Source organism: Medicago sativa, chromosome 6 (genome assembly GCF_051527215.1).
Source record: "Medicago sativa cultivar Bolivia chromosome 6, Bolivia_mono, whole genome shotgun sequence".
NCBI lineage: Eukaryota > Viridiplantae > Streptophyta > Magnoliopsida > Fabales > Fabaceae > Medicago > Medicago sativa.
In genome coordinates, this window is record NC_140754.1 from 90,763,662 (window position 1) to 90,788,058 (window position 24,397).

Sequence of the window (24,397 nt, forward strand, 5' to 3'; positions counted from 1 at the left end):
CATCAGGATCTGCTTTCAACCCATCGTGGCACGTTGCTTCCAATCGTGGCACGTTGCTCTCCATCGTGGCACGTTGCTTATGATCGTGGCACGTTGCTCCTGATTTCTGAACCTGATTTTAAGTTAACTCTTACATGGACTCTCTTCTCTTTTCCTGCATTGGACTCAATGATCAATTCCCTTATTGTTTTGATTTGTGTATGTGTTGCTGGATTGGACTACAACCAGGTTGAATTGAGGCAAGGACTTAGTGAACTCAGCAGTGTCTTCCCAACCGGCTTATATATCTGCTGACAACCCGCTCCATTGGATCAGCGGGTGATGTCATGTTCCTTGCTCGGAGCAGAACACACGGTTACCCATAACGGCCAGGAGATGGAGATTGATCATGATGCTGACAAACGGAGGAGCTGAGTTGAGTTGAGATTTGAAATGTGAAATGCCCGGTGAATCCAAGCATCTGACTGGAAGGCAAGTACATAAACCATGGGGTAAACGATGCGCACAGCCTGATAAAAGTATTGAAGTATGATTCCAGCATGATGATATGAGATAGATTATGCTCAGAAATGATTCATGAGAGAAATATTTAACTGCTACAACTCTTGATATCAGATTATTCAATAAGGTGATATCATATATAAGGTTTAACATCTTCCCCTTCCTTCTAATGATCCAAATCATGTAAGATATCAAGTTGTTTTGGGTAAGTTCTTTCTCAAAATAATTTTAGTCTATATCAGAATGTCATCATGTACCTCTACTTTGTTTGTGCTACCAACTGATGTGTACTCAAAAGAAACTTGATTTAATTGTATTGTTATGTTGTTTGATTTGTTTGTGTATATAATATGCCTGTTTGTATCTTATCATTATTGTGCGGTGCAGTTTGGAGCAACTATAGCACTTACATTAGCTAAATTGATGAAAGGAATTGGGAAAGAAAGCAAAAGTAATACTAACATTGCCAAAACAAAAGTCCCACATCGAGTGTTTGTACAAGAGAGATAGAAAGACATACATATAAAACAAGAGTCCACCATTTAAGATAGGAAGATATACACATGAGGTTTTTCCATAATAATTTTTTTGTAGTGATGATATGATATATCACTAGCCATTCTTCGGTGATGGTATATTTGTAGATTATAAGTTAACTAGACCATCGACCCGTGCTCCGCACGGGTCCTACCAGCTAAAATAGTCACGAATAAGTTATATTGTAATACAAAAATATAGTTTGAAAACCGACATTAATTATCATACATTATGAGAGACTTCTCTATGCACGATATTTGAAGTCACCATAAATTCGTCATTTTCATCTGTGATAAATATCTTCAACTCATCTCTTGAAGTAACTCTTCAAATTGCAACATATATCTGATCATGTGAAAACACAGACGTCGGAAATTCTATTCCAATATTTTTAAGAGATTGTCCTCGACTCTTATTAATAGTCATTGCGAATGAAACTGGTAACAGAAATTGTAAGAGATAAACTCGGTATAAATTGTAAGGGATTATTACTTCTGAAGATCATCTTTCATTCTAGCACATATTTCCCCATCTTAGTTATTATTAGTCTTATTCCATTGCATAATCCTAAAGTTGTAATTATATGTTGATAAATTCAGGAGTGCGAACATCATCAACCGCATTAACATCCATGTTATGTGAATACGGCGAATCATAACTCAAATAAATTTTTTCTCAAATAATCATTGATTTGGTCAACAATTGACTTTTTTAGAGCTAATATAGATCTATTTTGGAAATAAGCTATATGAGGCATGTTTTCTAATAGATTTGGGTAAGTGTTTTCAACAATATATGCAAGGGGATCATTATTACTTGAGATAAATTAAACATTTGGAGTATCAAGTGATATATAGGTGAAGATGTTGTTGGTACTAATTGATTGTCATGCGCCAATTCAGTCAAAGCATTGCTATATTCAGGCACTTCCTCTTCATTACACAAATGTTAATATTAATAAATTAATAGATAATCCAGTTAACTATAAACTTTCGGAAAAATAAAAACATCAAAATTATAACTACTTTAATTTGTGCATGGTTACAAATTGTTGTATTATGCTCTCAAAAAAAAATTTGTTGTATTATATCAACATCATCGGTAGCCTTATTAATAGTGTAACAAAAATAATTAAGATATGCTAGGTAAGCATCATTTATATTCGACAGCAAATAAAGCAAGTTTAAGTTACTCAAGCTGCTAATTTAGTTCCTCTATTTATGTTTAGCTAAGTAGATTCATCTTTACCCTTTCTTGCTCATCAAAATCTATATTCCCAAACATTTCTACCTAAATGTTCAGGGATAATCTGATCAAATAACATGAAAGTTGTAGATCCAGATTCATCCATCACAACGACTTGTACTTTGAACCTAAGTATAATAAAAATCAATTATTAAACATATACAGTAGTATAATAAATAATTCAAATAATTATCATGTATGAAGATACTTCAAAAAAATAATATCATGTATGAAGATATTAGCTATAAATCTGACCTTGGAATTGCATTGCATTTTATTTTGCATCTTCGGCAAACTAATTTTCCTTCAACAACCGTAAGAGTGGAGGCACATTTAGTACATACAACATAGTACCAATCTACACCAGTTTCTATCTCAATAATTCTTGCTGCCACAGTACGAAAGAATTCCTGAAAAAAATAACATTCGTTGAGTACAATTGATAGATACAATACATGAATTACAGTAGAGGCCTATCACTGATTATCTAGAAACTAAAGAATTACGGTTATTATATTTTACCTCAGAGGATTCTATCAAATATTATGTCTTCATTCTTTTTGTGTTCAATAATTCATCAAAAATGACATCGTGATAGTACCGGACATTTGATTCACACCTTGTGTTGATGAAGCTTGACCCTCAACCACTATCTAACTTGTAAAAAAACTAAAGCATATCTTCATACTTTGCTTAATAATCCTTAACTTCTCGCCATTCAAAATAAGCTTGTGCCATAATATGCATTAGACACTTTCATAGCACCTGCATCATTTAAAATCAAAATTAACACCAAAAAGGTTAACCTATAGTTATGAGGTGTGAACCTATATAATGCATCACTGAATCTGGCCATAAATTTTTAGACCACATAAGTTGAGCCTTCTTCAATCATCTTTTGAATAGTTGGCACCAGAGCATTAAAAAGATCAACTTTCTTTTAACAATTTTCTTTTATAATATGCATTATGATAGGAAAGTATGGTAATAAAACACTTACAACATAAGTGTTGCAGAGAAATCTAATTATTGAAGGCAATTCCAGCATTAAATTTTGAGAATGAAGCAGAGGTTGTATTGAATCCAACCTCATGACCCATAGATATATATTTGCTTCTGACAACAGTGGAAAGCTTCAATTGAGGGGATGTATTCAGGCAAATACTGGAATCCATTAACCCATGAGGATGAAGATATTGCAGATCCAGCTGACATAATATACCAAAATCAGATGCGTCATAAGAATGCCAAAGTTAATCCATTGTATATATCATGCTAATCATATGAAAAGGATACTTCACAGGAAGCTGAACCTCATCAATATTATAGGTTTTAGAAGGGTAAAAAATTGTCAAATATAGGCAGCCACACTCCACGTCTTGAATGGATATTTTCACTCAGCTACTGCCCAAGTAAAATCATTTCATTGATGTTACTGTTACTAATTATTACCAGTAACTTCTTTAACCACAAAGAGACAATATGTCTACCACATATTACACACACAAAATTCACATCTTTTAAATTTAATTTAATTTAATCATATCATATATTTTGATCATCAACTTGCAATTTGTAACTATATGCTAGTAACATATCATAGTCAAGGGAATCAACTATCAATGATAATATGCAAACAACAAATTTCAACATAACTAAGGGAATGTCGTCCCTTTTATTGACTAAAGAGCTTACTTGAAAAGCTATATCATCATTGATGGTATGGATTAAATTCTAGGATAGTCCTGCATTTATGAAATCAACAAAGATAGATAATTAAAGGTAAGGTAGCACTTGAAATATTTTCCAGAGCAAATACAAACACTTCATCCTTAAATTTAGTCTTAAGAAACCAGTTATAATTTTCATGAAGTTTGGAATACTGAAAAATTACTAATCAAAAGATTAAGAGAAGTATCAGTACCTATATTATCGTATACTTACAATAGATTTTGTATCGACTTTCACATCCACCATAACATCTGTTACATTTGAGGCAAAATGTTTAATTTCCTACTTGCAAGAAATGACCCTTAAAAGAAATTACCACTGTGTAACACGCAAATCATGCCAAAACAAATTTAGTCGCAAATATGTATTTCTGGGAAAAATTCATCATTGATGACCAAAACAAAGTATAACAACTAACAAATTTCAACACACCAAATAGGAAAACTAAAGTTATCAAGAGAACCGAGAAAAAATGAAAAATCAAGAGAGCAAAAGCAAAAATTCAAACAGGGTCTTGATCTCAAAGCTGAAACAGGGAAACAAACTAATCCTCTACCTCAGAGGCGGTGACTGGTGGAGAGTGTTATGATCATGTTCTCACCTAATCATTGTGATTTGTAAAGTCTTCAAACTAATTAAAAGTCTTAACAATCATGAAATGTAAAATGATGAAGGTTAAAAAAAATGTAAAAATGAACTTTCAAAATGTAAAAGAAAGCAAAAAGAAACAAAATAATCATGAAATGGATTTTGAAAACCATATTTTCAAATGCAACTTAACTCAAGCAAATCTTATATCCCTCTTCAACTGGCATCCCTCTTCGAGTGTTTCTATCCAAATACATAGCTTTATCCATAGTTTCAAAATTGCTTAATAATTTTTCTTGATTAGATGGAACCCCACCATTCTTTTTACAACTTTTTTATTCTCGACAACATCATTGTTTAACCATTAAAACAAAATACAAAAAATTAAGCAATTTAACATTAACTGAAATGAAACAGAAACATAATCAAACCCAAAAATTTTATACTGAAATTTAAAAAATAGAATACAACTAAAAATAAAACAAATGAATTACTCTTAATTAAAAAAACAAAATGGGTTGTTAGATTAGATAGAGTACCTGGAGAGAAAAATTCAATGTGTTGCCACAGATTGAAACCACCATATGGAGATGCCGATAATTTTGAGATTTGTATTTAATTTGGGATTTTCTTCAGGCACCGTTCACTGTCACAGTTCTCAAAGTAGTTTCCGGTGAGGTGCCGAAAGTTGAAGCGATGAGGGTGAAGAAGAAGAGAAGAGATGAAGTTTGTGTGGAGAGAGGATGGAAATTTGTGTGAATCATCTATGTTACCGAAGAGAAATATCTTTTCCCAAAACCGTGTGATGCAGTAGATCAAAGCCATCAAGGAAATGTTTTCGGAAATTACAAAAGAGTCTTTGAAAGTAATAAGTGATAATTACTTTTTGAAACAGAGTAATAATTACTGTAGTCTGTAGTGTTGATAGATATAGCCGTATATACATTAAATTAAATAAATTAGGTGTGATGATTTGAAAAAACCATTTAATGCCAAAAAGAAGGTATCATAGCTTGTACAACACGCCTAATTATATGTTTGAGAGGGAAATCACAAAAGCAATTAGGGTTAAGCAATTGCTTGACCTAATTAGCTTTTAAAGTAAGTATGATTGATGCATTTTTAATGCTTCTCATTTCTTGTAATTTACTTGTATATTCATTTCCGAGAAATGGCAATATATTAAAATATAATTTAAAATTATTAATACTAAAATCTTTACTTTAAGCATTTTTGTTAGGGTGAACTAAAGTGGGTGAACTAAGTTACTTTTTGTGGGCCAAGTTATGAAGTAGGACTTAAGAAATTTATAGTTGATTTAAGTAGTTTTTACTTTAATCGTGTGTTTTTATAAAGAACTAAAATTGGACCCCATGTGTCATTTTTTATATTTGTAATTAGTTTTGATTTTGAATTAATATTAACTTAAATATTTTAATTAAAATTTTAAAAAATATTAATATTTGAAGTTGTAGAAAAATTATTTCAATAAATTTTACCAAACCAAGTTGTAAATAATCAATAATATATGATATTAAAATTAAATAACATACGAAATACACAACAATAATACATAAAAACTATGTTTTTATTGAAATTCAAAATAATACATAACAATAATAAGCAACAAATTTTTGTCAAAAAAAAAAAGCAACAAATTACATTTTAACCGAAATATAAAATAAAACATTAATTTTCATTATTCTCTTGACCAAATCGCTCCGAAATATGCTCCACCAAATATGTTTGAAGATGGTTATGGTTTTGCCTTTGATGAACATGTGCTATCCTTTCAAACTAGAGGGAGAATAAATTTTTGAAGATTGGAATAAAATTATGTTTAACTACATATTAACATCCCTATTGTAAAAGTTCACGGGAATATTAAAATATTAACCAATTATGTCAGCTTACCATTCAAATGCTTACCATAGTTGCTATACATTAAGCTTCATGCGGAACATGCATTCCATAATGCCATAATGTTTTTGCTCCCAAACTGCATGTGCCCTTGTGCATATGAAGAATACAATGCCAGTCATCCTCAATCAAAACTTCGCAGTACGAACAACTTGATGTGCAATTGACATACTCCACAGCAATACTTTAACCTTGTGTGGAATTGACATACTCCACAACAAAGTCCAATCACCAGGAATACTTTAACCTAGTGTGGAATTTGCATACTCCACAACAAAGTCCAATCACCAGGGATCCGCAGGTATGATGAATCTATGAGGGATTCCATAGTGAATCCATAGGCCAAGGTCGACCGAGTTGTATATTTTCTATCCTTGGTGAATTTCTACACCAGTGCATCTTCATTATTAATCTTCATGATAGGTATTCTTTTCACTCTATATATGTCATGCTGGTTCATCATATTTCGAATAAAGTCCATCCACGACACTCCTCTGTTATGGTTTATAAGGGAGCACACTTAAAGATCCTCCATACCAATCTTTGGTGGGCTATGAAAATATGGGTCATCATCACAAAGTAAGTGTTATAATTATGTTGAACCGTTGGATTACATCAAGGTCGTGCAAAGTAAGAGCTTCCCAAATGTTCAAATGAAAAATCAGTGATCAGTTATGAATATGATGAATCTCCAATTCTTCAAAGGCAGTGCCCCCACTACATTGCGCTGCAAAACCGTTTCAGGCCCTCCACAACAAAACAAGAATCAAGGGCTCCTGCACTCCGGAACAAACTAAGCAACTGACTGACTACACAAGGACAACGCACCAACACTAAACTCGTTGTTTATTCTCCAGAAGAAAAATACACGAGATATGTTGAATTATCATAACAGAGCCATTCCAAATACTTCAAGACGTTGCATTCCCTTCCTCCCACTTCAGAAGTAATGATTTTAACTATCCCTGACTACAATGCAAGCCTGAGTCACAATTGAGATATTTACACAAAACGTCCCCTAGTCTTCTGATTCAACGCCAACTCCTAAACAAACTATAGGGTTAGTCAACCACTGCGATTTTCAATATCTAAAACAGAAAAACATTTTAACATGTTCCAAAATAGCATCAGTCAAAAAACTTTTATCCAAATACTCCATAGACAAGGAAGTCAAATCGTTCTTAGATTCAGTTGATTATCTCTCCTACCTTGGACTATTGAAGAGAGAGAATCAAGATGAGAACTACAATTGTTATGCTAAACAACCTCAATCTCCATCCAAATGGTCAAAAAATAAATGTGCTATTTTCTCTTGCTTGCCACAACCTTCAACCCAATGCAGTTCCTCACTGCCTACGATTCCTATTCTAAACAATGTAACCTTTGAAGGAATCTGATTTTGAACAGCCCTCCAAAAACTATCGAACAAAACTATATTAAAATTGTTAAGTATCGGTGCAGGACACCAAACAAAACTGTATAAATGCAGGACACCAAACAAAACTGTATCCAATCTACACAAATCTAAAATAAGGCCTCATTTAGAGTAAGAATAAATGTCTACAAGAAATCAAGTTATGAAATCTGGACAACAAACAAAACTATATCTAGTCTACAAGAATCCCAAACATTGAAAAAAGGATAAACCTTCCACCTATACAATAAAAAGACCAATAGATAATGTAGTAAGGAATATAAGTATAGTATATAATAAAACATTATAGTGTCATTTGATCTATGTCCGACCACCTTTCGTAGAATAATATTTGGTCGTTATCGTATCTAATTGAGCAACACTAAAATTTTTAGGCAAACTAATAGAAGAATCTGCCACCTAATTAACTAGAAAATGAATCCATTTAAAAAACAAAGTTGATTTGACAAAATCCCCTATTCAGAGCAATTTATATATCAGAATCCAACACATTGAAGACACCAATGTTTGTTTTTTTTTTTTTTTTTTTGCAGAAGCTAAAGTAACCCACCTAAATTGACACTTGAAAGAATCAAACCTGAGATCTCGAGGAGGAGCACACTCCCAGATCCCAAGTCAATACCACTAGGCTAACCCCAGTGGGTTGCAGACACCAATATTATTCGTATAACAAAAAATAAACAATCTTACAATCAATTATGTATGATTCATAGATAAATGTCTATTTCCACTTAGGTAAAAGTCATGCTTGGTATGAGTTACTTTAAAGAATGATATTTTTTTTCTTCAAACAGTTAATATGTAAACAGGGGTCCATTTGTAATATTTTAGCCGGACCTCCAACTTGATTAGGACGACCATGAACTTAGAGAAACGTGTTAGTAAACTCAAACAAATAAACCATAGACGAGTCTCTTATAACACTTACGGAAGGAAGAAATAGCGCTCGCTCCAAAGACCACATTTAAGTGTAATGTGGATGCTTCCTTCTCATCTTCTTCCACTTAATTTAGTGTAGCAATGTGTATTCGGGATTATGAGGGCAGGTTTGTGTTAGCACAAACGTTATGGCATACCCCTTATGCTCCACACGTTTGGAGTGGCGTTAGGGTTACTCCACACCATTAACTGGATTCATGATTTACAACTTACAAATGTGATTTAGATCTAGATGCAAATAAAGTTGTGGATCAGTTTAATGGAATTAACAATGACGATACCGAACTTGGTGTAGTGATATCTTTTAGGGAATTCATTATCGGATGATTTATGACTTCGTAATATGTACACAACAATAAGACTTTGCAAACCATACAACGGCCGGGGTAAAAATTAGAAAATTAGTGATTAGAACTTTTAAGAACATAGTTATGGTGTCTTGTTATTTTAATTTGAGAGCTGCTAAATAGTGTGAAGTGAAGTGGTCTCTAACGAAAATTTACGAAGTAAAAATGACAACCACACATTATTATTTTTTTGAAAAAATGTAGATGTTTAAACAAATAAAGATTACAACATCCTAATAAAAATATTATCAATAATTCTCTTGCCTCATGCCACTAGACGGTGAGGTCGGCAATATTAACAAAAGATTTTATAAAATGATTCAATTTGTAATCATAAATGAATAGCCACATATCTAAGAAATCAAAGTCTAGAAGAGAAGAGTGAAAATTCTAGCAAACAGTTTTAGAAAATGAGAATATGGATACCATTATTCTAGAGTCAGCAGTCCCACATCAAAACTCTGTAACTAATAGACACAAAAAGTTACCTATAAAACAATGCGAGTGAACTCCAAGTTTTACATTGTGGTTGTTCCCCTTAATATATCACTACCCATTGTCCGGAGGTGACACAGTTGGAGGCTATAAGTGATTGCATTTTTTAATGCATTTAATTTCTTGTCACTTGGAACTTCTTATTGTGTTTTCGTCCGCATAATGATGAGATATACATATTTTTTTGTCAGGTAGCCTAGTGGCTGGAGCTCACATATTATAAATGTGGAGAAGGGGGTGTCAAGGGTTCGAACCCCTGCCCTTGCATAAATTATGCAATGTCCCTGCCAATCAAGCTAAGCTCACAGAGACTAATGATGGGATATATACTCCTCTTGTTATATTTATAAGATATATTTGGGTTAATAAGAGTTGATGTATTATATACAAAAACTTTTATTGACTTAATTAAAAATTAAATATTTGTAGGAGCTTATATTGTCTTTTAAAAAATGGTTTTTCTATGATATGTAAATTTACACATGTTAAAAGATTCAAAATAGTAATTTTTTTATTAGAACTTGACCTTAAGTATATATTTTTTAATAAATAAGAGTTGTTTATCAAGAAAAAATTGTTGCTTTTAATTCCTTTAACATGTACACTTTAGACAAACCCATTGAAAATTGATTGAAGGGTTTTAATACATACTTATTTTTATGAAAAGTCTAAATTGAGAATTAAAATATGTGTACATCTAGTAGATCAATTTAATTCACTCTCCTTTGCTCTTCCATCTTTGAAGAACAAGAGTATTTATATATATTTAATACATACCTTCATCCCTTGTGATTGGTGATGCTCCTTAATATATGCTTATTTATACATAAAAACATTTTGTGACATTATCAACAGTAGGATCTACTTTAAAATTATATGTAAGATAAATAGTGGACTACCTAGAGAACTTTATCTCCCTTAAAACTTCAACTAATCTAAAATTTCAAGATAACCAAACCTTACATGTCTATATGATTGAAAATCTAACTTCGGTGCGCTATGACTGTGGCGTAACAATGGGAACCTTCCTAGGAGAAACAAGATCTAAACATGAAATTGTTGTTAACTTTGACTCTGAAATGAAATGTGCTTTGAAATTTGATGAACCTATGACAAGCAAATTGGAAGAGCGATAGGTTCATCAATGAAATGTACTTCTTGTTAATGTCGGACAATGGAATTGAAAATTTATTCTTAGCCACTTTATTGCTAATGTCAGACAATGAAATGTGTTTTGTGATCTGTCAATGGTGGCTTTTAGCTAGCGCCGTACAGCCATGACAAGCAAGTTGGAACTCTGAAGTTTAAGTAGAAGAATCCAATATATTAGTATCTAAATCACGAACTAATAACGTTCAAATCTACGTCTTTATAGGAAAAATGTTGTAAAAAATTGATGTCGCTTAACTTGCACATATTTAGCTTAGAACATATGCAATGGCATCTTGACCAATAAAAAATGTCACTATGGCGAACACCTTGAAAAAGACGGCTATAAAAAGGTTCTTTCAAGCTTTATATTTTTTTTCTTCTGGTGTTGAGAATGGATCTACATTAGTTAATGATGACACCAAATTCATTGATGGACTCACTCCCATAGTACATTATGAACTACATGTTGACATTCCATTTCTATATATTAACACTGGTCCTCTGATATGTCAGTCAACCATTCTAATGTTTTTCATAATTCCATTTCCATAATGCCATAATATTTTTTCTCCCAAACTGCACATGCCCTTGTGCATCGGATAAAGCAATGCCAGTCATCCTCAATAAAAACATCGTAGTACGGACAACTTGATGTGCAAATGACTTCTCTCTGAACCAATTTTTCCCATGTTGGATGGCATCCCCTCGTTATCCACCATAGGAATACTTTAACCTTGTGTGCAATTTACATACTCCACAACAAAGTCCAATCTCCAGGGATCCGCAGGTGTGATGAATCTATGCGGAACTCCATAGTGAATCTATAGGCCGAGGGACATGTATATATTTCATCCTTGCTCAATTTCTACACCAGTGCATCTTCATTATTAATATGCATAATAGGTATTCTTTTTCACTCTATATATGTCATGCTGTTCATCACATTCCGAATCAAGTCCATCACGACACTCCTCTGTTATGGTCTGTAAGGGAACTCACTTTAAGATCCTCCATACCAATCTATGATGGGCTGTGATGAACATATGGGTCATCATCACAAAGTGGAGTATTAGTTCATTACAAACTGGAATTTACCAAGACAAAAAACTGAAACAAATTTGCAATCTATTGTCACAAATAAGGGGATGTTTCTAAACCATTGGTGAGAAGGGGGAGAATTAGTTCATTACAAACTGGTTTTAGTGGCAAATTCTCCTACTTAATTAATTTCCCTTTTTTCCATATTCAGGATTACCACAAAAGATATGAATTGCTACAAGCAAACAGAGGACTGAGGTACACACTAACTAGAGAGAACTTTGGAGACACTTATGCCTATATATAAGTGAAATAAATGTGTGTCAGAGAAATAGACCTTCCTGAAACTTGCTGGATTTGGAATTAGATTAGCATTTGCTTCAGATATTGGAGTTTTTGCATCTCTTGTAACCTTTGCATGAGTTTAGATTTGAACTTTTGTTATTCTCTTAAGACATGTAGTATACCACAACTAGTCCCACATCGAGTATGTGTTAACACAGTCATGAAGATTTACCTATAAATTAAGAGTGTATATCACCAATTAAGTCATAGTTGGGGACTCCAATTTCATACATTTGTTGTCCCTAAGATTTATATGTTTTATAACAGGTCATTTTGCGGTTGTTGTTGCTAGCGATTACAAGTGATTTTATTTTTAAATAAACACTTTGTAATCGGCGGCGACGATAAACAGCATAATGATTGTATATAATTAAACTAGCTTAAAATTTTCAAAAGAATATCTTTTTCACTTTTATTGTTGATAAAAATCTTATGGTCCTTCCTTTCGTAAATATAATTTCATTTTTACGGTCCTTTGTTCTTGTTTATATCACTAAACCATGTTGATCTCCTTTATTTTGAACTCCAAACGTTATTTTTACGTTGCATCCAATCATTGATATCATAAACAAATAAGGATATTAAAGTTGTTAAGTATGTGTTCGGGAAACGAAACAATGTTGTATCCAATCTACACAAATCCAAAATAAGACCTCATTTAAAGTAAATATCAACTTATTGGTGCAAGATATCAAACAAAACTATATCCACTCTACATGAATCCCAAATAAAGGTCTCCCTTACATCACAAGTAAAATTTACATCTAACAATTTAATGAAGAAGTTGAGGTACTGTAACACAATGTGTTACTAAGTCCAATGCCATTTCTGATTTGTGACTTGTAGGATTAAAAATCAGATTTACAACTAACAATTTAACGAAGATTGCTCACTGACAACTCTAAAATATTAATTTGGTTCAGTCATTTATCTCAAAATTATTTGACTGATGATCAAAGATTTTTTATTCCTGCTGAAAGTGAATTATGTTTCCATATAGCCCTAAGAGCTATATGGTTGCCTCAGAATCATTTCATTGTAGGTTAGTAGCTAAATATGAAAACATGGTAAAAATGTGCTTTTTAAAAGAAATTGAATACATATTATCAATCTTACTTAAAAATCTGAAGACGTGATTTGGAAGGAGTGGAAGTTGTAGATCTTACATGATTTGGATCATCTGGAGGAAGGGCAGATGTTGATATCGAGAATTGTAGTAGCTAACTAATGCTCTCAAAATTAATACTCTACTGAGCATAATCTACCTCATATCATCTTGCTCGAATAATGTCTAATGATATTTTCTTAAGCAAGAGAAGGCAATCATACTTCAACTTTTTTTATCAGGTCATTCACGCCCTTGGCCCCGTGGCCTATGAACTTGTCTTACCGTCGGATGCTTGGATTCACCTGGTATTTCACATCACGAAGCTCAAGCTGTATCATGGAACTCCGCCTACTCAAATTACTCCGCTCTTTTCTTCATTAGACGAGGATCAATCTCCAACCCTGACTGTTCTGGGTAAAAGTGTGATGTGCTCCAAGCAAGGAAGACGATATCAGCTGCTGATCCAGTGGGGTGGATTGATTGTCTGAAGAAGAATAATGTTAGACGAGATCTGCTATCATACAAGAATGAGTCATAACCATTTCACTGTAAAAATCCACCCACTACTACAATTTTGGGTTTTTATAGCGCAACTTTAATAGCGCTTTTGCTAAAATGCTATTAAAAAGGCAGCATACAGACCTCTAATAGCACTTTTGATCGAGCGCTATAAATAAGCGACTCAAAATTTGGGTTAGATAGCGCTTTTTCAAAAACGCTATTATTTAGCCATCCTTCTTTAGCGTTTTGAGAGAAACGCTATTATTTAACTTCCCTTCTTTAGCGCTTTAGCAAAAATGCTATTGTGGGCCACTAACAATTAAAAAAAAAGAAATATATTTTTTAGTTTTCTCTCAGCAAAACCCCACTCACTCACAAAACACAATCACACACAAGCATTACACGTCCAAGTCCAACTCTTCTCTCTCCGTCTTCAGCCACTCACTCACAACAACTCACCCAACTCACCACCTACCCAATACCCATCGAACCTTCTCTGAACCCAGCTCCGTCTCACAAACCTTTGTCAACCTCACCAACCATCTCACCGTCAGCTCTCTGTCTAGCCCATCGATTGAATCCCTCATCTCTCCATCTCTTCGATCCGGTGGAACTCTTCGAACCCATCTTTATCTCGTCGAACTGTCCTTAAAATCAATTGAAACCCTAAGATTCCATTTAACCCAGAAATCTATTGAAACTCTTCATCCCTAAGATTCGTTGAAAGTAAGAAATCAGTAAGTTATCATTTTATGTTTCAGTAATTGAGTTTGTAATCTTATGTTTCTTGTTGTTTTTTCTAATTGAATCCCTTTTGTTTATGTTGTTTGCTTCAAATCAGCGTATGGATTTTAGATTTTTTTTATTTATTTTTGCTTTTGGGTATTGTTATTTGTAGAAAAAGGTTAATAATTGATTTATGCTTTTAAGGGAATTTGTGTCGTTGCCTGTGTTTTTGGTGGCTCTGTTTTCGTTGCTTGGTGGTATGGTTTTGTTCTATTTTACTTTTGGAGCTAGGTTCTGTGTGCCGTTTAGCCACTGTTAGGCAGTGTTTGTGCTTCTCTGGGAGTGTGTGTCCCACTGTGTTGCTTGTGTTTTTTGTTTTGCCCTTGTGGTTCCTCTTTTTCCCACTTCTCACAACTTGTGGTATTGTGTTTTGCTTAATAATTTCCGCTTGAAAAAAACATTGTTGTGTTGTTTGTCTCGATTTGGTTTTCAAAACTAATTGTTGTTATCTGGTTTTGTGAAAATTTTAACGTTTGTTTATATTATCAAATACCAAAACCTGGCTCGATTTGTACATGTCTTGTGATTATGTGAGTGAAATTGAATTCAAGTTGATTTTTCGTTCTTTCATTGTTAATGTGTAAATAAAAGCTTGATTTAGCTGAATAGTAATTACTTGTTTTTATTTACTGTTTTAGATACGGGTGAGTTGGAGGAGCATTACTTGGCCTCAATACGGGTAGAGTTGGAGAAGCATTACTTGGCCGAGAGTGGATTTTGATGTCCTGATGTCTGATTATTGGTACCTCTTTTCTCTGTCATTCACAATTTTTACTCAAGTAACTAAATGTTCTTTTATGCTTTCGTTGTTTGAGATAATATTGTATTTTTTGTGAGGATACCAGTTCTTTTATGCTTTTGGGTTTATTCAGTGTGCATGTGTGTGTGAGAGAGAGATGGCTAAAACTATAGATCTTTGAACCAAACTATGCCCAGCAGTTGGACCCTATCTTTAAATACATCTTTTCTAAGTCTGAGTTGTAGATTTCTTTAAGTTGTATGAAAAACTGGATATATGTTATAGTTTTTTGAAGCAAAAATATAGACATAAGAGGTTAGTATTTAGCAGTTTGTTTTTGTCCTCTTATATTTTCATTCATAAGACCTTGATTCATGTCTTTGTTTATGTTCATCTTTCTTGTCCTTTGATTTTTTTGCAATTTTGTATCTATGTGGAATCTATTTGATCTGGAATGAGGGTTGTCAGTTTAAATTAATTTAAGGTAAAATTATAACAACTTCCCCTAAGTTTTAGCCAAATGCAACTAACCTCCCCTCTAATATTCCAAGTATCAGATACCTCCCCTGCGTTACATTGTGTCAAGTCACCATTAACAAGAAACCTTGCATATTCTCTCCAGGGAAACCTTGCATCGTTCTCTCAATAGTTACTCATCTCCTTCCCTATTCATCTTCACCCCCACTAATCTTCACCTTCACTCATGGTGTCACTGTTTCTAATCGTATTCCATCATCACTCATCATCGTTACCATCGACGTGCATGCGATTTTGTTAACATTGTCTTCGCTGTTTCTCGCCAGTTTTTGAAGCATCGTTCTCCCCATTAATATTGTTATAGTTCAGTTTTCCTGTTATTTTTCAGTTTTCTTGTTGTTCACGTCACCAGCGTTGTTGTTCTTGTCGTACCGATGTTATTATCACTACGTACTCTTGTTATATTCACTCAATATTTAATGTGAGCTCACAAACAGAGAACAATGGTATGATATACCTGACAAACACAGTATTTGTGCATTTGTTGGTACACTTTGGTGGAGAAAGAAGTATACCTTTGTTGAACTTACAAGTTATATACTCTGAGACACTTATTAAGACACTTATTAACTGGTTTCTGCAACTAGCTGAAATTTCATCTGTTCATAATAGTTGCTCTTAGTTTGCTGGTAATAGTTCTAAAATGACGTTTGGTTAATTTTGTTGCACGTGAATTGAAATGTTGAGTGCCAAAATGAGTATATGGCAAATTATATATGGATTTTATAATGTGTGAAAAAACACATGGAAGGGTCACTAAATTGAAAGGCGTGCATGTGTACTAAAATGAACCACAATTAGATTAGATGTGATGTTTTGCTATTATTAAAATGACCAAGTAAAATTACTTGTAAATTATAAGTAATATAATAGAAATGAATTTTTAAGAGCCATACTGAGTTGATTTAGTCTTATCTCTTGGATGAATAATCTATATCATAATATGCTATATGCATATCATGCTTTTCTAAAAAAATGAAACTAATACATAGGCACGTTTTTCTCTGATTTGTTCTTCTTTCTCTTTTCTCCTTCTCTTATTTCTTCTTATTTTAACAAATAAACGGAGTATTTCTTTTTCTAGTCGAAACTTAGTGTCTTCTTCACTATTATATTGATATCCGAGTTTGTTCTTTGAGTGTTGGGATTCGGGTGAATGTCTTAGGAGATAGGGGGCATTCAATTTGGTTTTTTCTTGCTCTGTTGAGGGCTGTTTGTGTTTTCTGTTATTTGGTTTTATGCTGGCCGCTGACAGCTTGTTGCTGCGTTTTAGGAGGTAGTTTTTGGGGTTTTGGCCTTGGTTGTTTTCGTTGGCTGTTGTTTGTATTTCTGTTGGTTCTGTTTTGCGCCTAGGTTGCACTACTTGTGTGCCTAGTGCTGAATATATTTGATATTCAAAAAAATAAAAGTAAGCATGTGATTCTCTAATAATTTTAAAGTCAATTTTAAAAAAAAATGAAAGGAAAAAACCTAAACTTAGACACGATATTGAAGACAAACAGAAAAAGACAGTATACTAAAGATAGAAGTTACTGCTCAAAGGTTAATATTGCTCTTTATTTAGGTGAAGAAGTGACTGCTCAATGGTTTTTCTTTACTTGTTTGTTTATTTTCTTTTTTTTCCAATAGTGAATGAGCTCAAAGTTATGGGAAGTAAAGAGAGAATGCCACTTAGGTACTCCTTTATATATATATATATATATATATATATATATATATATATATATATATATATATATATATTATTTTTCTTTTAGAAAAAGTGTTTTAGAGAAAAGCATAGGCTTTTTCTTTGATTTGATTTTCCAATACTATAAAGGAGATAGTGAGAGCGAGGGACTTTATGGTTGAAGTTAGACAGGTTAAGTTATCACTATTAATATGAATTTAAAGTAATGCCTTAAGCATATCTTAACAATCTATTTTTTATTTTTTTTTACAATCATATCTAAACAATCTTATTAAGTGCTAAAAAAGAATTGTTTAACAAGTCCAAAAAGAGGGACTTTTGGAAGAGACATCTTTCTTACTCTTGGTTCTCAAAAAGAGGTGTCTTAATAGTAATTTTTTTGTCAACCTATTTCAAATTTTTTAAAAGTACTATTAATTAGATTGTAGTACAGTTTAAAAGGTAATTAAAATTCCATTATTGAAAATTCAAATTGAGACAATGCAGCCGTGTTAATACTCATGGAATCCAAGTCAATTAGGAATTTAGGATACCAATCATAATAACTTTTTATAAATATAAAACACTTTTAATATCAATCTTTACTTAGTTTTTAATCTTTGTAATTATATGATCTCTCTGACACACTTTCCTTACCAAACATGTTGCTTCCGTTCTTCACCTTTGGTATTATTCTCAAATTTTCAATATTTGTTTCAAATGCGAGTGCATGTGCGCTTCTTCCCTGATCTCAATCAGTTGTTTCAAATGCATTGCTGAAATCATTTTGTCTACCTTGCAATCTTACTTCAGGTTCGTTAGAATTCTCGAGGTCAACCAGTTGGGGAAGAAAGCCAAGGTTTTGTCAGCTGCATTGGAGTCATCGTTCGTCGGGAGGTTCCAATTTGTATGGAAAATTGGAGAAAAAAAACCAAGGTTTTGTTAGTTACTTTAGGTTTGTTATCGTTCATACATACGTATTGTGCACGAACTTTGCATTTTTATGTAAGTGTACATTAGATATCATGTGTAATTAAGTTACTTTAGGTTTGTTATCGTTCGTCACATTATTGTTTATTTATATTAATGGATTACTAGTGTTTCTGATTTTATATATTTTTTGTCTGGTTGACAGATGCTTTTAGTTGTGGATGAAATTTAAAAATAATAGGGACTTTTATTAGCGCTTTTCTGAAAGCGCTAATAAAAGGGGTAATTAAGATAGCGCTTTTCGGAAAACGCTAAGAAACATCTGTCTAAAATAGCATAAAATAAGGCTTTATTAGCGCTTTTCTGAAAGCGCTAATAAAAGGGGTAATTAAGATAGCGCTTTTCGGAAAACGCTAAGAAACATCTGTCTAAAAATAGCATAAAATAAGGCTTTATTAGCGCTTTTCTGAAAGCGCTATCGAAACATAGCTATTTAATAGCGTTTGGAAAGCGCTATTATAGGCTCCTGACCTTTTATAGCGGGGGCTTTCTTAGCGCTTGAGAAGCGCTATTAAGAGCCAAAATAAGTGCTATTAAAGGGGGTATTTTGTAGTAGTGACCCTTATAGATAAATGAAATGAGCAGACTAAAAACCAGAGAAATCTCACGACTTTAAGTCTCTTCTATCTGGAGCATCTCCTAATCGAAAGGAGCTTTCTAGTTACTCTAATAAATTGGACTCCAAAAGAATTGAAAAGGAATTTGGTGTTAAGAACCAGATTTTGTCTCATACTATCAATGCCTGAAATAGAAAAGAAAAGGAATGACTAAATTCTTAATAACACTAAGAGACCCAGATCACTATAATTTCTGTACTACAAAAGCCCTGAATACATATGAAAAAGAAAAGAATATTATTATCACTAGTTATCGATAATTTTAATATTCAATTGAGTGTGTGTGTCTCACCATGAACTCCACAATCTCTTACAGTATTGGATTGTCCAGGGCAAGCAATTTTGAAGAAATGTCAAATTCTAAAAGATAGAGAGAAGTGAAAGATGAAATATGCTAACCTTTTTGTTATTTTAAGATAAGATGGAGGAGGAATCTTAAAAAAATCCACAAAGTTCTTGTAACGCCTATAATTGGTTATGTTCTAAATTTGAGTTGAAAGGAACCATCAAACCCTCCTTATAATCTAAACATGTGAGACACTTATGTCTGCTTATATATAAGTGAAATAAATGTGTTAAAACATGAGAGAGATGGATCTTCTTGCAGCTTGTTGGATTTGGAATTGGATTAGTATTGAAGCTTCTTCTTATCTTGAAACTTTGATTTTTCTCTTCAAGCATGTAGTATACTACAACAAGTCCCACATCGAGTATGTGTTAAAATAGGCACAAAATTTTACCTATAAAATAAGGGTGTATATCACTTAATTACTCATGGTTGGGGACCCAATCTCATTTTGTTGTTGTCCCCAAAATTTAGAGGATCATTATTGAGGTTGTTTGGAATTACAAATTGATTGCATTTTTAAATGAATGTCTTGTTTTGTAATTCCAATCATCCCTCAATAATGACTGTATATAATTAAATTAAACGTAAAATTTTATAATAGTATCTTTTGCACTTTAATTGTTGATAAACAAATTTACAGTCCTTCCTTTTAGAAATGTTTTTTTTATGGTCTTTAGACTAATATTTAATACTCTGAATTCAATTTGTTATTTAAAAACTTTGTGTTTAACTAATTTTAAACAAAATTATTCAAGAGGTTCTTTATCTTCTTTTTTTTCTCACTTGGATCCTTATTTTCCTATCCTTTAAATAAACATTTTCATTGAAAAAGATCTAACCCAGAAAAAATAAATTATTTTCTTCTAATCTTCATCACATTCATCTTGGTATTCAATCTTCATCATCCTCTTTTTCATCAAACTCATAAAATTCAATCAATATCTCAATTCTTCAAATTGTATTGCCTCAAATTAAAACCCAGGAAACACCAACATTACATATCTTCATGAACTTTCCTCTTAACATTCATCTTCAACCCATAAATTGAGGAAAGAATACATAGATCTAGAACCCATAAAAAAACCCTGGGTACATTCCTTTCATTCCACCAATATCAAAGACATATATAACTAAACCAAAAAAGAAAAATGTATCGAGCCTCAGATTTATGTGTACATTTTGGGCACTACATACACGAACCGTCGTCCATGCCTTAAAATTAACATTTACTCATGCACTCATCCATACATTCATTCATCCATACATTCTTATCACAAAAATAACATTGAAAATTTGCCAAATATCTAAGTCATTCATTCATTCCAAATTGAAGTAACTGTTTAGGTAATCGTGCATAACACCATGCTAAAATTGTCTTTTAATTTCATAAATTGTAGTACACAATGAGTCACTGCCTAACATTTTAAGTGTTTGGAATATCAAGTTAGTTTATGAATAATATATATCGTACTGCTCAAATACGAAATTACACCTTATGTCTTATGTGCTTAATATATAAGATCATGTGTGTACATCATTTTCAATTTTGTCATCTACAGTTACATTGTACCATGATTCACAAAAGGCATGCAACAATTGAACCCATAGAATACAATCTATATTAAGAAGGTTAACCTTTTAATTTTGATGTAATAAATATTGATATTGTGATAGAAATTCAATTTTAGGTTGGAAGTCATCGAAGAAAACAATAAGCAATGTGTTAAGAAGCATAAAAGAAAATGAAAAATGAAAAAGTATTTAGAAAATGGATCAATTTTAACATGTCAAGTAATGGAAATGTATTTAGAAAGTAGATCAATTTCAGCAATTAATGTGTTTTAATAATTTTTAGGATTGTCTTAATTCTTGATATTGAATATTATTCTGACCTTTCCACAATTGAATGTTTGGATTGATAGAATGTGATGGAATAAAGTGGTATGAGATTGAATGTATTGTTTGGATTATTTAAAAATGGATCAAGTGAAAACTAATAGTATCTATTCCATCACTTACCATCATTTTACCATCAGTGCACTTCATAACAGAAATGCTAAACATCATTGCAAGAGAATTGATCACGAATCCATTGCATAAAATTTTTGTGTTTGCCTAATTTCCTAATATTGAATGTTTCATAGACTTTTCCGCTATTGACATCTTCTTGGCCTTCAAAAATCGAGGAGATAATCCAGTACCAACATTGACTTTAAGGTTAACTAGCTAAGGTTATCTCTCTATCATTTTATCATTTTATTTTTTAGGGATTAAAATCAAAATTTGTTATACTTATAAGGATGAAAAACTTATTTAACCCACAATATAATATATTTGGCTTGGCAATAATGGAAACTGTTGTTTTTGGATTTCCAAACTGTTGTATTTGGATTTCTGAATTTTATTATCTACGAAGTTGTTACTAGGTGAGTCACGACCAGGTCGCTCACTTTAAGACGTTTTGTGGCACTATCCAAAATTGTGCAAGGCAGACTATCAACCACGCCCCCTCCATGATAAAACAAGCCTAGATACAATTGTGCGGTTAACTACTGCACTGTAGAAAACCGTTCGAGAATTACACCTTCAATATGGTACTAAGACCACTCTTTTAATACTGAAACCAATATGGTAATGTAACCACTCAATTATGGTGGTGAGACCACTCAAATATGGTGTAACCACCATTCTAATTTTTAGCTTCTCCAAATATCAATATGGTATTTCAACCACTCAAATATGGTGTTACGACCATTCTAACATCTAACTTCTCCATGAATTGAAGAAGAATATATATGTTTGAGATCATTCTTATTATACCGAAAAGGGACTATGATCTTAAAATATTCTTTATTTTAAAAGGACATCAATAATTGAAGGGACTATGCTCTTAAGACCATTCTTGATTCCGAAGGGACAATATACCGAAAAGGGACTATATGGTCTTAAGAACACTCTGAATTCCGAAGGGACAAAAAGGAGTAGAAAAAGGAGAAGGACTTGTCAACACAAGTCGAAGGAGGGAGAAGAGAGGAAAGACACAGGAAGCATCAACTGTGAATTTCGGTGTGTAGAATGCACTATGTGAGCTCTCTATTTATAGAGAAAATTCACAACTAATAAGTGAGAAACTTTGGGAACAAGTAATACATTACTTTGTGATTAAGTAATTCACATATTAGATCTAGTACAAAAATATCTCAATTGAGTACCAAAATATATTTTATTGAGTACAAAAATATATTAGATTGTCTACCCAAATATTTTAGATTGTGTTCCAAAACATTCTAGATTGCGTTCCAAAATATTTTAGCAAAACTTGGGGACTAAGAAAGCACTTTCTAATAATGATTAAATTAATTATTTAATTTATCATTTCCAAATAATAAAATATATATCAATATATATTTTTTCTCTAGTGCTTACTTTGTTCACATAATTATGTACCCCTATTAGAGGTACACCCCCACTATATAAACACTACTAATGTGTGTGTTCCATCCGAAGTGGGACTTCCACTTTTTTCAATTCACACAACACTAGTTCTACCCAACATGGGAATTTGTGTTTAGTCTTTTTACTCAATTTCCACACATGTTCCAACAAAAACTACTTAAAAGAGTCCATACTAGACATGCTGAAATTAGCTAGGGACAGTATGACATTGATCAATTTGGTATCTATAATTCCCTTCTGAAAACGTTTTCAAGTCAGCTACAAGAAGTATATACTCACTAGCAGTGGCGGAGCCAGGATTTTTATAAAGCATAGGCGAAAAAAAATTTGCAATACATTTATAGGGGTTTACATAAGAAATTGCAAGCAAATATTTTACTGTAAAAGATATGAAGGTATGGATGAAGGACAACAAATCAAACTATATCCACTTTACATGAATCCCAAATAAAGGTTTTACTGTAAAAGAATTAATTCATCAAGATCGAGTTATCATATGAAATTAGAACACACTTACTTAGAAATCATGATTATCGAAGTCGCCGAGATTTGAGATTACCGAAGTCGCCGAGATTTGGGACAAAGTCTTCCTTTGTCTTTCACATGCTCCAGACTTAGGGTTTTCAATCGGGCAAACCACTAATGAGCAGAACGATGGCAAAGGGGACCTAACCTCTCTATTTATAACCGTTCAACCCTAGGTACCACCCATCATGGCCTAGTGTTTGGGCCTACACTATGTTTCTACACAAATCAGATTAAGTGCCCAAAAGCCCATTATCTATTGATCACTTTTATTAGGGTCTAAGCATCATCAAATATATCACAACATCAGTCCGTTTTTATTAAAACCAAAATCAACAATTGATTGTAGCCCACAAAATATTAGAAGAAATTCTAACATTTACTTGCACTAAACCATATAATTTACATAGGTGCTATTACTTGTTATATAGTGCAATAATCAAGTGAGCAATTTCATCCAAATCACATGTTAAATTTGTAAGGACCCACCTTTGTGATAATAATGCTAAGAAAAGAGAATTGATAATGAAAAAGTATAAACCTCTTGAATAATAACACAAAAGCGAAGCCAATGAATGATCAATGATTTCTTTCCAAAAACTTAGCAATTTACAAACGAAATTAGAGAATGTATAGTTGGGAAGGTCGTAATAGATTGTAAGTTAGTTACATGGAGAGATGCAAAAACTGAGTAGTAGAAGGAAGAAGTAACTTATAGCAATCCAGAGTTAAAACAATCCCACATAGAAAGTGTTGCAACAATCTAAAGAAAGATTTACATATAACAAAGACCTTGTATACTTACATTCAATAAAACAAACTGTTCGGATTTGCTAATTTTTGGTGA

The 24,397-nt window shown here is 32.6% G+C and overlaps 2 long non-coding RNA genes across 5 annotated transcripts; one reads left to right on the forward strand and one right to left on the reverse strand.

Moving 5' to 3' along the window:
• Window positions 1-1,971: 1,971 nt before the first annotated feature.
• On the reverse strand, window positions 1,972-5,671 carry LOC146918138 (uncharacterized). 4 transcript variants are annotated; one of them, XR_015016016.1, is made up of 7 exons: window positions 5,142-5,671; window positions 4,208-4,265; window positions 3,979-4,028; window positions 3,284-3,491; window positions 2,806-3,048; window positions 2,539-2,693; window positions 1,972-2,411 (listed from the first exon to the last, which is right to left on the reverse strand). It is a non-coding gene; the product is annotated as an uncharacterized LOC146918138 (long non-coding RNA). The 4 variants fall into 4 exon arrangements; XR_015016017.1 differs by lacking the exon at window positions 3,979-4,028 and having other exon boundaries at window positions 5,142-5,670; XR_015016018.1 differs by lacking the exon at window positions 4,208-4,265 and having other exon boundaries at window positions 5,142-5,668.
• An 8,562-nt stretch (window positions 5,672-14,233) lies between these two features.
• LOC146918139 (uncharacterized) lies at window positions 14,234-18,632 on the forward strand. The gene is made up of 3 exons (XR_015014253.1): window positions 14,234-14,619; window positions 15,307-15,410; window positions 18,427-18,632. It is a non-coding gene; the product is annotated as an uncharacterized LOC146918139 (long non-coding RNA).
• The last annotated feature ends 5,765 nt before the right edge of the window (window positions 18,633-24,397 follow it).